This window comes from Dama dama, chromosome 32 (assembly GCF_033118175.1).
Source record: "Dama dama isolate Ldn47 chromosome 32, ASM3311817v1, whole genome shotgun sequence".
Taxonomy (NCBI): domain Eukaryota; kingdom Metazoa; phylum Chordata; class Mammalia; order Artiodactyla; family Cervidae; genus Dama; species Dama dama.
This window is the reverse complement of record NC_083712.1, coordinates 27,512,700-27,530,717: the sequence shown is the minus strand read 5'-3', so window position 1 is coordinate 27,530,717 and position 18,018 is coordinate 27,512,700. Positions and strand designations below refer to the sequence as shown.

The window sequence follows — 18,018 nt, the reverse complement described above, 5'->3', positions numbered from 1 at the left end:
GGCTAATATTTTTATATTGTGTAGACCAATCCACAAGTAATCATAAAACAGATTTTTAGCTTTATGTCCTGTGTAGTTACGTATATTATGGAATTCGGTTTGAAAATTGCCTTGTAGGTCACCAACTTATATCTCAGGGGCAGTGAAGTAGCCCGATTAAATACACTCTACTTAAATTGTTTAATAGAAAGATTTTAATGGACTTAAGTCCATTTACCTTTTAGTGCCTCTAGTGTTGAGAATTTTGTTCCTGTGATGTAAAAGTAAACGATTTGAAATGAATGAAATATTTTTCAGTGGGAACATACCAAAGAAAGTTTTGGAGGAGTATAAATACAACAGTGCTTATTTTACATAGATCTTTTAATTTTGAGATAATTGTAGTCTTACATGCAGTTCTAAGACACGATAACAGAGAAATCCTATATACCTTTTACTCAGTGACCTCTGCTAACATCTTTTGAAGCAATAGCACAGTTTCACAAGCAGGATGTTGGTATTGATACAGTCAAGATGCAGAGCAGTTCTTCACAATAAGTCTCCCTTCTGGTGCCCTTTATTGCCACATGCACCCCATCTCCCCACCTTCTGAATTTATTCTCCATTTCTATAATTTCATCATTTCAAGACTGTTATATAAATGGAATCATACAACACATGACCTTTTGGATTTGGCTTTTTGTTTTTTTACTTTTAACTCCTTCAAAATCTATCTAAGTTGTTGCATTTATCACTACTTCATTGTTTTTGTTACTGAGTAATATCCTATGGTGGACTTCCCTGGTGGCTCAGTGGTAAAGAATTTGTCTGCCAGTGCAGGAGACATGGGCTTGATCCCTGGGTTAGGGAGATCCCCTGGAGAAGCAAATGGAAACCCACTCAAGTATTCTTGCCTGGGAAATCCTGTGGACAGAGGAGCCTGGTGGGCTGCAGTCCATGGGGTCTCAGGAGTCGGACACGACTTACTGACTGAACAACAACAATATCCTGTGGTGTGGATGTACTGCAGTTTGTTTAACCATCCATCTGCTGAAAGAATCCTGGGTTGTTTCCAGTTTTTGGCTATTAGAAATACAGCTATTATGAACACTCTTGTACAGGTTTGTGTGCACTGAAGTTTTCATTTCTCTGAGATAAATTGTCAGAGTGTGTGATGGCTGAGTTGCGTGTGAGTTACATGCCAAAATGTTGTCCAACGTGGCTGTATCATTTTACATTCTTACCAGCAGTGTGTGAAGGGCCTAGTTTTTCCATATCCTTACCAGCATCAGTGTTGTCATTGTTTTATTTTAGCCATTCCATGGGTATGTAGTTTTATTTTGGGGTTTTATTTTGCATCTCACTGATGTAATGGTGCTGAACATCTTCTCATTTACTTTTTTGTCATCTGTGTATCACCTCTTTACCAAAGTGTCTGTTCGTGTCTTCTGTGCTGCGCTTAGTTGCTCAGTCATCTCCGACTCTTTGTGACCCCGTGGGCTGTAGTCCTCCAGGCTCCTCTGTCCATGGGGATTCTCCAGGCAAGAGGTGCTTAAATATTTCCTCCTAGTCTATGGCTTGTCTTTTCATCCTCATAACAAGAGCTTTTGCAGATTTCAATTTAGTGAGTCCAATTTTTCAGTTTATCTTTTACAGATCTTACTTGTCTTGTCAAATTGAACTCTTTGCCTAGCTCTCAATCACCAATTTTATTTATTTTTCCTCTTATGTGTTTTTTGAAAAGTTTTAAAAGTTTTATGTTTTACATTTTCATCTGATCTCCGGGAGAAAGCATTCAGTCTTTCATCACTTGTTATGTTATTAGCTGTTAGATTTTTACTAGTATTCTTTATAATTGAGAGTGTTCTTTACTAGTTTTTTGAGAGCTTTTGTCATGAATGGGTATTGAATTTTGCCTAATTTGGGGAAGTTAATTGATAGGATTTTTCTTCTTTAGGTTGTTCATATGGTAGATTACATGGGCTTCCCTAGTGGCTCAGATGGTAAAAAATCTGCCTGTAATGCAGGATACCTGGATTTGATCCCTGGGTTGGGAAGATGCCCTGTAGAAGGCAATAGCTACTCATTTCAGTATTCTTGCTTGGAGAATTACATGGACAGAGGAGCCTGGCTGGCTACACTCCATGGGGTTGCAAAGAGTCGTACACGACTGAGTGACTAACACTATGGTAGATTACATTGGTTGATTTTCAGCTGTTAAATCAACTTTGCATTTTGGAATATATCCCGCTTGATTGTTATATTCTTTTTTAGTATTGCTGAATTGAATTTGCTGATATTTTGTTGAAGACTTTTATATTTTAAGTTCATGTCAGATGTTAGTTTATATTTTTCATTACTCATACTGTCTTTGTCTAGTTTTGGTATCATGGTAATACTTCATAAAATACATTGGGAAATGTTCCCTCATTCATTTTCTAGAAGTAATTTGGGAAATTAGTTTTAGAAATTGTGTTAATTCTTTAAATGTTTGATCAAATTCTCCAGTAGAATTGTCTTGACCTGGAGTTCTTAAAGTACATATTCCATTTCCTCAGTTGTTAAGGATAATTCAGTTTTTCTGTTTCTTCTTGGATGAATGTTTTTCAAGAACAAACACTTTTTATGTGGTGACTCCACATTCAGACTGTTCACATTGTGTATTTATATGTAGACTTTATTTAGATTTCTAAACCATTTTGAACTTTAGTGGAAAACAAAATCATTAGTAACATGAGCCAGTGGAAAAAAACTAATCAGTTTCTGTCAGACTAGCTTGCAGAAAGGGAATTTCAGTGTTCTGAAATTTTTATGAAAGATTTCATCACAGTCTAGTAATGAGTGTATGTTGAGAAAGGTCAAGGTAGGTTAAAAAGATGATGAGCAAACTATTTTGAAAAACAGCATTTCAGATAATTCTGAGTCCCCTGCCTACCAATTTGAAGACCAGTACTTAAGTGGACATTAACATTTGTCAGCATTGGGCCAGCACTTAAGAACAGGGTATGTTTATGTTCATCTACGGGATGCTGAATAGCCCTTGTGAAGCAAAAATACATCTTAATTGGCATTTGGTATAACAGTTCAAATTCCACAAAAATTCAGACTATCCTCTGGCATCCTGCAATACCATATATAATTTAGGGGAATCATTTCTTTGCTTCTAAAAACTGAATATATTGATTTTCTGTATTCATTATTATGAAGAGATCTATTTAATTATTATATTTTTGTGACTGTGATCTAGAAAGGGCTTACCAATTGACTCAGTGGGAAAGAATCTACCTACAATTCAGGAGACCGGGGTTCGATCCCTGGGTCACTAAGATCCCCTGGAGAAAGAAATGGCAACCCACTCCAGTATTCTTGCCTGGAGAATTCCATGGACAGAGGAGCCTGGCTGGCTACAGTCCGTGTGGTCATAAGAGTTGGACATGACTTAATGACTAAATAACAACAATCTAGAAAGATTTTATTATCCAAGTATTTATTTCACAGTTACATATAATTGTATGTTATTTGATAACATAAACCACAACATAATGTAAATGGTATATCCTGTAGATAATAGTTGACTTAATGTATTATGTTGTTAAATTGTTAAATATGGACCCTCAATTTTTTAATGATGTTTAGCTCAAAATAACCTGTATTTACTTGTTTATTACAGCCTGTTTTGTAATAAACTTTTAAATTTTAGAGTAGTTTTAGATTTATGAGAGAAAAAGATAGAAGTTATTAGAAAAAGTCATTTCAGAGGTTAGAAAGAGGGTGAAGTTGTTAGAGAAGAAAGAACAGGTGAAGCTTTAGAGGCAAATAAAAAATAGAGAGTAGATATGTGGTTCCCACACCCAGATATTTTGATTTGTTTTTTGGCGGGGAGGACATTTAAAAATGCTCTAGGTAATCCTAGTGTGCAGCTAGGATAGAGAAAGGGAAGGTGAGAAGCAGTTTAATGATTCGTAGCTTTTAAAAATTTAATTTCATTGAGGACAAATGAGAGTAGGAGGCTTAACTAATTGGAATGACCATATGGCATTGACAAGGATCCTTGATGAAACTATAATACTCAAATTTTTAGTGAAGAATCTCTGGAATAAAATGATTTTCTTCCCCAGTACTCAGCAATTTAGGAGCAAGAGCATCCTCTGTAGGGACAAAGCTGTTTGCTTTATTCTATGAAGTGGACTAGGCAAATATTCTGACAGTGCTAACGAGAGTATATTTGAAATGTATAAATGTGAGTTAGAAGTTGGATAGGGGGTCAGAGAAGCCATGGGACAGTTGATAAACTAGGTGTGATACAATTAAGCTAGATTTTCTTTCTTTCTTTTCTTTAATTTGGTGCTTAGTTACTTTACATGTTGCATTAGTTTCTACTGTACAGCACAGTGAATCAGCTATACATACATACATATATACATACATATATACATACATACATACATACATATATATTCCCTCTTTGTCACCACAGAGCATGCGTACTTTGCTATCTCATTAGTTATCTATTTTATAGATTTTCATATGCGGTTTTGTGTGAATGGGGGATGGAGTTGAAAATTAGGAGGTTGTAAAGAGTTGATTTAATAAATAAGTAAATTGCTGATGTATAGTGTAGATGATTGTTGATGTAATAGAGAAGCTTTATGAGTGATAAGGCTGGGGTCATTTGTACACTATACACATGCATATTGAAATAACTCAGGATTTTAATGGAACTGGAGGGGAGAAACAGTAAGTGAGCTGAAAGAGGGATGCCTTGGAATATGTTGGATGAGGATGTTACATTTATAGAATACTGCAAATTTAAAAGGAGAATTTGTTCAATAATTCTGGTCAAAAAGTGGTTTGAGATCTACTGTCATTGAGCCAAGAGGGTACCAACTGTGGCCTAATGGACAGAGTGCGTCAGAGACAGCTCAAGGGGACAACTACGATGGAAAGATAAAGAGGGGTTCAAGGAAAAAATTTCAAGAACAAGTATTCAGGTTATATTTTGTGTTATAAATTAAGCCTCAAAAGGAGTTGTACATTCATTGAGCAAAGCACTCCATCAAGAGCAATCTTTTTTTTTTTTAATTAAAAAAAAATACATGAATTCTTCTGGGTACTTCTGTGTGTCAGTGTAATTTGGAACCATCTTGTATATTTTTTATAATCTATAGAATCATTGAAATGTTAATAACTATAATTTTAAAGGATTAGTGCTTTTCCTTTGTGAGACTTCTGTGCTTTTTTTGTTTTCTTTAAGAAAATGTGAAATTTTCTTCTAGAGCTAACAAACTGAGATTCTCCAGTTGCTTTTCTTTGCTGAAAGGCTGGTGAATGAGCTATTGGCTTCCTTGTAAGCCCTCTTAGCAAATCACTCTGCTCTTCTTTCACACAGTCAGTTTATTCACAAATCTCAGAATTCAATTCTCACCTTCCTCAGTGGGAACATCAACCTCCTTTGCCAAATAAAGTTGTTAATTAAGACTACTACTCAATACAATTCTCACCTCCTGTAAGTGTTAACTCCAAACTTCCTTCATCAGATTGTACTGTGAGGAATATTCTCCGTAATTGCTAAATCTTTTAGATGTATTCTACTACACAGTTACTCATCTTTCCAAGAATTCACTAAAAATTCTAAGAACAAAATATCTTCTTCCAAGGTTATTACTATGGTTCAGTAGAGGTAAGGAAAAACATTCTGGTGATGGAAAATCAAAAAAGTACATATGGAATCAATCTGGGTACATATATCATCAAAGGCTGGTAATACTGGAAATTAATATATTGTTGAATATCAAATAAAAGATGATATAATTAGTAATTGCAAAGATATTTTAAAGATGAGGGAGAATAAATTATTGCATTGATAGATATTAACTGGTTAATGTCTTTCCTTCTCTAAATAAATAAAATTATTTACTATGTATAAATTATTTGGCCAGTCCTAGGTTAAGTTGTCAATATATGTAATATCTCATGGCATTCTCACTACTCTACATGGTAAGAGTTAAAAAAAAATCATTTCTTTAGATGTGCCTGTCTAGGCTGAGAGGTTATACAATTTTCCCAAAGTCACAGAGCTAATACCTGCCAGGGTTGGGATTTGTGACTCCTGAGCTAGTAAATTTAATGCTTTCCTTAAGTGTACATATTCATCATTGCTTTTATCCTGTGAACTGTAATTTGCATTTGGCTTTTGCATTCCCAACTAAGATTATTAGTCTTTTAGGGCAGGGATCCATCAGCCAGCATTTCTTAAGCTCATTAGATCACAAAAAGCTTTCATTCAGGTTAGCATTTCAAAGAAGGACTGGTGAGTTGAAGCCAGCTAGCCCACATCATGTGGAAGAGCTCATCAGCGTTTCGTTTCACTACAGTGAAGTCACATTTCTTAGGAAATTCTAATCTAAGGGCGGCGCATAAGGTGAGAGCTGTGTTTATCGACAGATAAAATCACCTTCTGCATCACTTAATGCACATGTAAGTGCTTTCTAAGTGGCTCTGGGTCTGCGACCCTTGTTGTTTCTTCTAGTCCTTAGATAATACTTCTCTATGACCTCAATTCATAGGTTTTTCAAATATTCCTGGCTACCTGGACAAAGTATTTCACATTGTCAAAGACTATCAAACTCTCATGCCATTCACACATTCTTTGCCTGGCTTGTCTAATACGTGAGGACTGTCTCAGACTTGATTGATTCCATAAGCAGTTTAATATAAATGACGTTCTAGGGTTATTGTTGAGGTCTGTCTAGTTTATTTTTTAATGTCTAAGGCATATGATATAACTTCATTGTACTAGATTTCTTCCTAGATGTCTCTTCCCCAGGTTGGCTAATTCCGACTATTTTACAATGAATAGATGAATGTCTTCATGAACTTTCATTATCTGTGTGACATTGTAGCACTCTCTGAGCTCTGTTTTCTGTATTATATGTATATAAAGCCCAGTTTTAGTCATCCATAATTTGAAAGCTATAGAAAGTTGAAACAATAGTATTAATACAAAGACACCAGTCTACCCTTTACTAAGATTCATAATTTTAATATTTTGTCACATTTGATTTTGCTCATTGACTTAAAGGAAGACACACAGGAGTTGTATGAATTACAAGTTTTATACCCTGGGAGAGAGCCACTCAATCCTGAGAAGCTGCTCTGAAAAGATAGGGTAGGAGCCAGTGAATGTATGTTTTAGCTAGGAAATGCATGCAGTGAGGCACACATCTTGGTAAAAGATTACTGCTCATCCCAAAGAACAGATATCTCAAGTTAATGATTTAGTGCTTTTCTGCTTCTGGGAAGATGCAAGAATATGGTCATTGAAATTCTTCCTGAATTTCAGTGGTCTAACTACCTATGGGCCTGTTTATCCAAAGCACAGGGCTCCTGGGCATTTTTCATCCTGAATTTCTCTGGGTGGTAGTGTCAATGGGTGACTGCAGTGGTTACAACTTAACCCTTGTAGAACAGGGTGATGAGAGATGTTCTTTGTGTTTCTCTGTTCAGTCTTTTAAGTATAAGTAAAAAATCAGTTAGTCAGTCAGTTCAGTCGCTCAGTCGTGTCTGACTCTTTGTGACCCCATGGACTGCAGCACTCCAGGCTTCCCTGTCCATCACCAGCTCCCAGAGCCTACTCAAACTCATGTCCATTGCTTCGATGATGCCATCCAGCCATCTCATCCTCTGTCGTCCCCTTCTCCTCCTGCCTTCAATCTTTCCCAGCATTAGGGTCTTTTCAAATGAGTCAGTTCTTCACATGAGGTGGCCAAAGTATTGGAGTTTCAGCTTCAACATCAGTCCTTCCAATGAATATTCAGGACTGATTTCCTTTAGGATGGACTGATTGGATCTCCTTGCAGTCCAAGGGACTCTCGTCTTCTCCAACACCACAATTCAAAAGCATCAATTCTTTGGCACTCAGCTGTCATAGTCCAACTCTCACATCCATACATGACCACTGGAAAAAACCATACCTTTGACTCGATGGACCTTTGTTGGCAAAGTAATGTCTCTGCTTTTTGATATGCTGTCTAGGTTGGCCAGCTTTTCTTCTACAGAGCAAGCATCTTTTAGTTTCATGGTTGCAGTCACCATCTGCAGTGATTTTGGAACCCCCCAAAATAAAGTCTGTCACTGTTTCCATTGTTTCCCCATCTATTTGCTATGAAGTCATGGGACCAGATGCCGTGATCTTAGTTTTCTTCATTTTCATCAAGAGGCTCTTTAGTTCTTCTTCACTTTCTACCATAAGCGTGGTGTCATCTGCATGTCTGAGATTATTGATATTTCTCCTGGCACTCTTGATTCCAGCTTGTGCTTCATCCAGCCCTGCATTTTGCATTGATGTACTCTGCATATAAGTTAAATAATCAGGGTGACAATATACAGCCTTGACATTCTCCTTTCCCAATTTGGAATCAGTCTGTTGTTCCATGTCCAGTTCTAACTGTTGCTTCTTGACCTGCATACAGATTTCTCAGGAGGCAGGTCAGGTCGTCTGGTATTCCTATCTCTTAAAGAATTTTCCGCAGTTTGTTGTGATACACACAGTCAGAGTCTTTGGCATAGTCAATAAAGCAAAAGTAGATGGTTTTCTGGAACTCTCTTGCTTATTCCGTGATCCAGCGGGTGTTGACAGTTTGATCTCTGGTTCCTCTGCCTTTTCTAAATCCAGCTTGAACATCTGGAAGTTCACGGTTCACATGCTGTTGAAGCCTGGCTTGGAGAATTTTGAGCATTACTTTGCTGCGTGTGAGATGAGTGTGATTGTGTGGTACTTTATACATTCTTTGGCATTGCCTTTCTCTGGGATTGGAGTGAATACTGTCCTTTTCCAGCCCTGTGACCACTGCTGAGTTTTCCAGATTTGCTGGCATATTGAATGCAGCATATTGCGCTGCATATTGCTGGCATATTGGGCTTCCCTGATAGCTGAGTTGGTAAATAATCTGCCTGCAATGCAGGAGACCCTGGTTCAATTCCTGGGATGGGAAGATCCGCTGGAGAAGGGAAAGGCTGTCCACTCCAGCATTCTGGCCTGGAGAATTCCATGGGGTCACAAAGAGTCGGACAGGACTGAGCGACTTTCACCTTCTTTCACTTTCACTTTGAAAGCATTTTCACAGCATCATCTGATTTAAAGTAGCTCAACTGGAATTCCATCACCTCCACTAACTTTGTTTGTAGTGATGCTTCCTAAGGCCCACTTGACTTCATATTCCAGGGTGTCTGGCTCTAGGTGAGTGTTCACACCATCGTGGTTATCTGGGTCATGAAGGTTTTTTTTTTGTATAGTTCTGTGTATTCTTGCCACCTCTTAATATCTTCTGCTTCTGTTAGGTCCATACCATTTCTGTCCTTTATTGTGCTCATCTTTGCATGAAATGTTCCCTTGGTATCTCTTAATTTTCTTGAAGAGATCTCTCGTCTTTCCCATTCTGTTGTTTTCCTCTATTTCTTTGCATTGATCTCTGAGGAAGGCTTTCTTATCTCTCCTTACTGTTCTTTGGAATTCTGCATTCAAATGGGCATATCTTTTTTTTCTCCTTTGCCTTTTGCTTCCCTTCTTTTCTCAGCAATTTGTAAGGGCTCCTCAGGCAACCATTTTGCTTCTTTCCATTTCTTTTTCTTGGGGATGGTCTTGATTACTGCCTGCTGTACAGTGTCAGGAACCTCTGCCGGAGTTCTTCAGGCTCTCTGCCTCTCTGCCTCTCCGCCTCTGGGTGGGGAGGGGCCTGTGTGCAGTGGTAGCTCTCCCTTGGTGTCTGCTCCGTCCTTTGTTCTGTGAGTGGGCCAGGCTGAGCATTAGGTTGTTATGTTAGAGCCTTTGGCCGGAAAGTTCTCTTTTCCACAGTTGCGGTTAGGGTTGTATTCCCCCACATACCCCGCTGTGGGAGGGTTTCCTGCTGTGTAGAAACTTCTCATTCACTACTCCCTCCCTAGGATAGGTTTCCGTCCCTAACTCTTTTGTCTCTCTTTTTGTCTTTTATATTTTGTCCTACCTCCTTTAGAAGAGAATGGGCTGCCTTTCTGGGTGCTTGGTGTCCTCTGCTAGTGTTCAGAAGTTGTTTTGTGGAAGTTGCTCAGAATTCAAATGATTTTTGATGAATTTGTGGGGGAGAAAGTGGTCTCCCCGTCCTATTCCTCCACCATCTTGAAGCAAATGAGTCACATACCAGCAAATATAGACATCATTAAATATCACCACTAAATATTTAAGTTTGTATATTTTAATATAACATTCTTAAATAATCAGAATAACATCATTTTTAAATGAGTTGACATTAGTTCAGTGATATAGTCTGCTTTTTTTTTTTTTAAGGAATGCAGACAACTTGCCTTGTATATTGTTTCATGATCTGGATTTGCTTGATTGTTTCCTCATGATTAAATTCAGTGACTAATTTTTACACGAGTACTATAGCAATTATCTGTGTACTTCTTACTGCATTGTATCAGGAGGCATATAATGTTGACTTCAATTCAGTCGCTCAGTCGTGTCCGACTCTTTGCAACCCCATGGACTGCAGCACACCAGGCCTCCCTGTCCATCACTGACTCCCGGAGCTTGTTCAGACTCATGTCAATTGAGTTGGTGATGCCATCCAGCCATCTCACCCCCTGTCATCCCTTCTCTTCCCGCCTTCAGTCTTTCCCATCATCAAAAGTATTGGAGTTTCAGCTTCAGCATCAGTCCCTCCAGTGAACACCCAGGACTGATCTCCTTTAGGATGGACTGGTTGTATCTCCTTGCAGTCCAAGGGACTCTCAAGAGTCTTCTCCAACACCACAGTTCAAAAGCATCAATTCTTCAGTGCTCGGCTGTCTTTATAGTCGAACTCTCACATCCATACATGACTACTGGAAAAACCATAGCTTTCACTAGGTATAATGTTAGTTCTTTCAGATAGTGAAGGTGAAATCGATTACTTGATTGTGGTGGGGATCCCTGCATCTTTCTGTTGTACAAGTATATCCTGCCCTGGTAATAAGTGTTAGCGGGAGGTGAATAGGTTAAGAGGGGGGAATACTTCGAAATTATGTGACTGTCCTATTTCTTGGTACTTTTACTCAGCAATTATAACATCCATTGATCATCTCTGCCTGAATATAGTATTTCATTGATGATTGTGAAGGGGTGATTTTGAACATTCTTTCTTGCATCTACGTTAATTAGTTAGTATTCGTCTATAAAGGAGAGCTCTTCCTTCTTCCATTTTCCCCTTGGGAGTATCTCTACTCAAAGATTCTTGTTTATTCATTAACCCATTACTGTGATTATTCTTTTTCACTCTTCAAGTTGCCCTAAATTTCCAGTGGAAACCAACTCCCATGTCATTGAATGCCATGTCTTTGCTTTCTGGCTCAGTAAAATATTCTAAGCCTACTTTATACTTATTCGTGGAACTGAAAGAAGCATTTATTTTTTTGAGGAGTCCTTCCTCCTTTGTAGGAAACAATGTTTGGAAAGCAACACCTGGGTAAGTTACACTGTTTACTGTTGAGATAGTATCATTGTTTTCAGACCTTTTAATAAGAACTGAGATGTATGTACATATGTATGTGTCATATAAATTAATAAAGACATATAACTTAGGACTTTAATTGGATATCTCTTCTTCCAAGCTAACACCATAGGGTTTTTCCTCTTATTTTCCTCATTCTGAGTTTTATCTGCTTTCTCCAAATTGAAACCCTGGATCCCACCAGTATTATGTATTTGGTCATTTGGTCTCTCTTTTCATATTTATAAAATAGTTGCAGAGTTTCAATGCCAGTATGATCTCTGAAAACAAATTATGGAGAGGACTTAATCTCTGTGCATTCCTTTCTTCTTTTACCTACATTATGTCAGTTTTCTTAGCATACAACCTTTACACTTTCTTGTATGTTCGTGTTACCGTTTTTCTTGAGAACAAAAATTCTACTGACTCATAAACTGAGTTGTATGTGCATGTTATATACAGTTTAGTATCTCTTATGTTCATATACATTTTTGCTGTAAGATATATGTTGGAATCATATATTCATGTTAGAATAGTTTTCTAAGGAAAAAAATAGATGCACAAAAAACATAGCGTAATGGACACAACATCTTTATCATAGAAGTAGTGAACTGTACAGAGCCAGTTTTACAAAATGGTAGTGAATCTTCAGCCCTTCAGAGGCGTTGGGTCTATTTAATATAGTTCCATATATTAAGTAGTATCCTGAATAATATGTGTGGCACAACCAGAGAGCAGTCACTGTTGAAATCTTTGTGCAGCATGTTGTTTACCAGCTTTTTTCTCTTTAGGATACCAGAACCGTAAGTAGTAGGTGGTTCTGCTCATACCAGCTCTCTCTCTATATATGTTATCATCCGTAGAGATTAATTGGGGCTTCCCTGATAGCTCAGTTAGTAAAGAATCTGCCTGCAATGCAGGAGACCCTGGTTTGATTCCTGGGTCGGGAAGATCTGCTGAAGAAGGGATAGGCTACCGACTCCAGTATTCTTGGGCTTCTCTTGTGGCTCAGCAGGTAAAGAATCCGCTTGTAATGCGGAAGACCTGGGCTTTATCCCTGGGTTGGGGAGATCCCATGGAGAAGGAAAAGGCTACCCTCTCCAGTATTAATTAATGGGAGGTTTTAGGAAGACATACTCTGATGTATCTATGCAACATATAAGTAGTTGTTGTTCAGTCACTTAAGTCATGTCCAACTGTTTTTGACCCCATGGACTGCAGCACACAGGCTTCCCTGTCCTTCACTGTCTTCTGGAGTTCCATTGAGTTGGTGATGCTCTCTAACCATCTCATCCTCTGCCGCCTCTTCTCCTTTTGTCTTCAATCTTTATAATTCATCATAAACATATAGCTGTAAAAAGCATACATTGGGATTTTGATACAAATCTGTTACTTTATAGGAAGTTTGATTATCCTTAAAAAGAGAAACCATGTTTCTTTAAAAATCCCTTGAAGGGATAAAAAGATAAAAGGTACATTCATCATGGGAGCTGTGTTAAGTACATACAACTATAGATGAACTAATAATACTTGATGATAATATAAAATGTTATAGCATTTGGATTAAGTGATTTTTTTTCTTGTTTTCTTAATAAAAGATTGGAAAGGTTTAATAGAAGAGCTTTACCAGACCTGTGCCCTGCAGTTGCTGCTTAAGCCTTTCTGGATGCTTGGCCACAGCTCGACTGCCCTCTTCAGGCTGCATGTGAATGGATTAGAAACGTTTATAGTGTACCCTCCATTCATGAAGTTGCATCTCCAATGTTCCTGTGAACTATTAAAGAAGAAAATACTGTTTAGCTAACAGCGTTGGAAATGTGCTTATTTAAGTGCTCGGAGCATTTGTGGTTTTCAGCTTCCGTTTCAGGAAACAGTGAAGTTGGTAGGGTTCTAAGAAGTACTGTTGATGCCTTTGCTCATCAGTCTAAGCTGACACAAACCTTTGCAAGAAGCCAGTGACTTCTTTGTTATTAGGCTTACACATGAAGAAGTTGGAAAATGGAGGGATAAGAGATAATGGAGTTAAGTTTAGAGAACAGGTTTATGTTATTGGACATATGTTAATATTTGCACATTCCTTCTACCAAGTCTTTTATATTCTAAATAGATATCGTCAACATTGAAATACGTACTTCTTAGGCTTATTGAATTACTTTTTGTGACAGACAGATCTGGTTTCTAGTCTTATTGCTACTAAATTATATTCAACAGAAGAAAGCCCCATTTACTTTGTCAGTATTAAATTTTCACTAAGTATTGTATTTGTGTTGAAAAAAATGTAATTTTCTCAGCTCCCCTGGAATTCTTTATTCCAGCCAGATGGATTCCTAACTAGAAGCAAAATGTGTAGAAAATTTTGCTGGTTGCTTTGGCGTGGTAGATGCTAAAGGAGAATGTGTAAGAAATAGGTCATATCTTCATTTATATACTATTTTAATAGCCTCGTAAATTTTCCTAACTAGACCATTATAGTAACATTCTAAGTGGTTTACAAACATTTATTTTCTCTTTCTCTAATATATTATGCCCTCTGATGCCAATTGCAGCTTTTTTAATCAGTATTTTACATAATCTACTTCTTTTAAAACACTCAGTAGCTGTTCACTATTTACAGAATAAAGTTAAGATCTTATTTATCTTTCTATTGGAAGAGAGGTATCAGTTTCTTCTTTCCTATTTTCTGACATGAAACTTATATTCTATTATTTAACTACATAATACACATTTCAGACTGGGTAGTCTTTGTTTATATTCTTCTCTTACCTTACTGTCCTCTCCCTGTCCTTCTTTGCTTACTATCATTTTAGCCCTTCCATTCTTTCCTGAATATTTTGACATTCACACTTTTGTCCAGCTGCTCTCTCTCACTGTGATTTCTTTCTTTATATGCTGTGTAGCACCTGTAGTCTGCAGTTTTTTCAGTATATGTGTCTCATTTATATGTTAGTGTGTGTCTATTCTATTCTCTAACAAGCATCTTAGAGGTGGAGGCTGATGTATACTTTTTAATCATTTGCAGGACACAGGAAAACACTGAATACGTATCATTGATGATTAAGATGTACATTCTGTATTGCATGTGGAATTGATATTAGGAACATGATATTAGGAGATGTTTTAGTCATTATAATCTTTCAAGTCAAGACCATTATTCCTTTGAATAGCATATATTTGTGATGGCATATAGGTGTAAGTTATTTCTTTTTTTCATTCTAAAGTACAGTGAAGCAGATGGACCTCAAAAGGGGACATTGATCTGTGACATAAATCTGACTAAGCAGGCTTTTAGTCAGACTCTCCAGAATTCACAATCTCTAATTTAGAGTTACTTAGGGGGTGTGGGGTTGTGTCTGTATTGTAAATATACACAAACTCTTTAGGAAATTATATTATTCATCATCAAACCTTAAATGCCTATTCTGGAGTAGGTGTTAGCCACCAAATAGTCAATGCATAAACATAATATGAATAAACAGAACAATATGTACATAAAATAAATAGTGTTGCATGGTAGCTGAGAAACTGTAGAGATTTGAAGTGGCTTCTGAAGGGGGCTCATTTTGGAGCAAGCTTTTTGAAAGAAGATAGGACATTTTAAGCAAAGGATTTAATACTTTAAAGCTTAAAGAATGAATGTGGGGTGTTATACAACAGAGAAACCCTTTGAGTATGTGGTATGTTCATATGGACATAGATGGCAGGTGTAAATTGTGGCCAGGGGATGGGAAATGTTGTGTTCTATTCTGCCTAAGGTCTTCGTTTATAGGCAGTTATCTTGGACTTTGGAACAGAGGATAGAATCTACAGTTGATTATTGGAAATTAAACTGAGAACATGGACAGTGTGGAAAACAGAGTTTGAAGGCAAAATGAATCCATCTTCTTTGGCTTCTCAATACCACTTACCACATCTCCTTTTATTTTTTTCAGAGTATTTCTAATTATCTGACATTTTGTGTATACTTGGATGAGGCATCTTTTTCTCATGGAATGTATTCTTCTTGAGGTCAGGACCCTTCCATTTATTTTTCAGTCCTTCATTACCTGACACATTGTTGGCACTAAAATATATTTGTGGAGTGAATGAATGTATACCTAATAGAATCTAACAGGTCTGCAGTAGGTTATAACATGATGAGCGAAAAGTTATCCTAGTCATATCATTCCATAAGACATTATACACAGATGTTGAGTACGAAAATTTGATTGTTCTCTTCCTGTTTTTCAAAATGAAACGTTTTCATTATTAAAGTATCATCACTGTAAGAATGCCAGTTTTTGAAAATTTTCCATTTCCCTGTTTTGTTTGAAAATTTAAAATATGTTTTTGTGTAAAATGTTCCTTTGTATAAAAATAACCTGTTTTATTAATTGTGATGCCATCCTTTTAATAATAATATGTTTTTTAATGGGAGCACTGTTTTCTTAAGATTTATCAGTCTGCAGACATGTTCAGGCCCACTTAATCATCAGTGCCAATTCACCGTATGATGTATATTTTCTTTGAAAATAACTGGGAATTTGTTGTTGTTTAGTTGCTCTGTCATGTCTGACTCTTTGCAGCCCCATGGACTGCATGCAGCTCACCAGGCTCCTCTGTCCGTGGGATTCTCTAGGCCAGAATACTGGAGTGAATTGCCATTTCCTTCTCCAGGGGATCTTCCCGACCCAGGGATCGAACCCTCATCTTCTGCATTGGTAGGGGGCTTCTTTACTGCTTAGTCTCCAGGGAAGCCCCCAATATTATATCCCATGTGACAAAAATCATATCAGATTGTAGAGCTCATGTTGGTCCTAACTGTTTTCATTTAGGATTGGAAGAGGAGCTGTGAGGCAGTGTTTAAACAGAGAGCATGTTCTCATTTATATCACAGCTTCGGTTCATCAGCATCTTAAATTCTTTCTTTCTCTAGGCTCTCATGCCTGCTACTCCTGCTCCCTGAGATGTTCTTTCTTGAGCTCTAGCAGCGATGGATTTTTCCCTTCCTTGGAATTTGAGCATTAATGTCCCTTCATCTGAGAAGGCTTTTATGACTGTGTCATCTAAGTAGATCTTCCATTGTTTTCTGTAATACAATTCTGTGTAATTTTTCTCTCAGTATATATTTTAGCTTTGAATGATTTTCTCTCATTTGGTTGGTTGTTTACTATATGTCTCCTCAGTAAAACATCAGCTCCATGAAAGCAGACCTTGGAACCTTGGAGATGAGCTCACTTTTTGCTGTTATGTGCTCATGTTAAATGTTATTTAAGCACCAAAGCTTTACAAGCTTCTATTTCATTGAACAGATTCAAAATATATATAATACAGCTTTCTGCCTACTGAGCATAATGCAGTTTCAGGCTGATGTTTACAGTGGTAGGTTTTTTGCACTGTTTTACCATAAAACGTGCCCTTACGGTCTTTATGCTAAATGATCTCAAATGGGTCTTTATGCTGAATGACTGAAGATCAAAGCTTTGTTTTTAGCTCTCTTAAATAGATATATTTTAATCATAGCAATATTCCTGCTCCTTTTTAATAAAAAAGGGCCTAGACTATCTCTTCTAGCCCTTGCATTCATCTGTTTGCACAGTTAGCCATTGGCAATCTGTTCTTCCTTTGTGGTTTTTTTTTAAAATCTCTGAAGGTTACTTTTGTATATTTCATACAGTACACCTAATCTTTACATTTCTGGCTCTAACAAGTGAGGATGTAACTCATCTCACCTCTTATCATTTTTATAGCTTTTTTCTTTTATTATTATTTTATTTTATTATTTATAACAGTAAATAGCATCCATTACTTATTCATAACTATAAGTGATAGCTCTTGATTCTGTAAGTTGAAGGCTAACAAGTACAATCTCTCCTCCCCTCTTACCCACCAAATCCTGTTACCTCTATTTCTATATTGTCATCATTGGTAGCACTGTCGTCGTTGATAGACCATCGTTATGTCTGTAGGCTGACTTATTGTTTCGACATAAATAACAACAGTTGCAAAATAGTAGGTTTTTAGTATGGTTCCTTTTCTACAGTGTAGTGCTGTTGCTTATAACTCTACTTTTATGTAAAAGAAAATGTTCAAAATAATTAATTTTTCCCATCACCTATTAATCTAGATAATGATACATTTTAATTTTCTTCTTACTTAGACCTTGCCTTTTATATTCATTTTGTTGTCACCACTCTTACTATTGTGGGACCAAATATGTCTCCCTACAGTCTTTGATATCTTCCAACGTTTTCTAATTACAATGCTTGCTTCGAATCTATTCTCCTCTTTATCTTGAGGTCCAATTAAATTCCTGTTCTGATTTGTATTTCACAGCTTTGTAGTTGGATCACAGCTTTCTTACACATCTTCTGCTTTTCCTCCTGCACCATATCCTGCCTAGTCATCCCTTTTTTTCCCTTACAGTTCCTCTATTATATTCTCAGGTTTTCTCATTTTTTTCCATTCCTAGTACCTTTCTACTAATTATATCTTAAGGTAATTTCACATTATTTACATTTCTTCAAACATGTTTATTTCAAAGTTCATTAGTTGTTTG

At 37.0% G+C, this 18,018-nt stretch overlaps 1 protein-coding gene across 5 annotated transcripts in view; it reads left to right on the top strand.

Moving 5' to 3' along the window:
* The window catches only part of TUSC3 (tumor suppressor candidate 3), a 215,625-nt gene that overhangs the window by 89,427 nt on the left and 108,180 nt on the right, over positions 1 to 18,018 (top strand). The window lies entirely within an intron of this gene.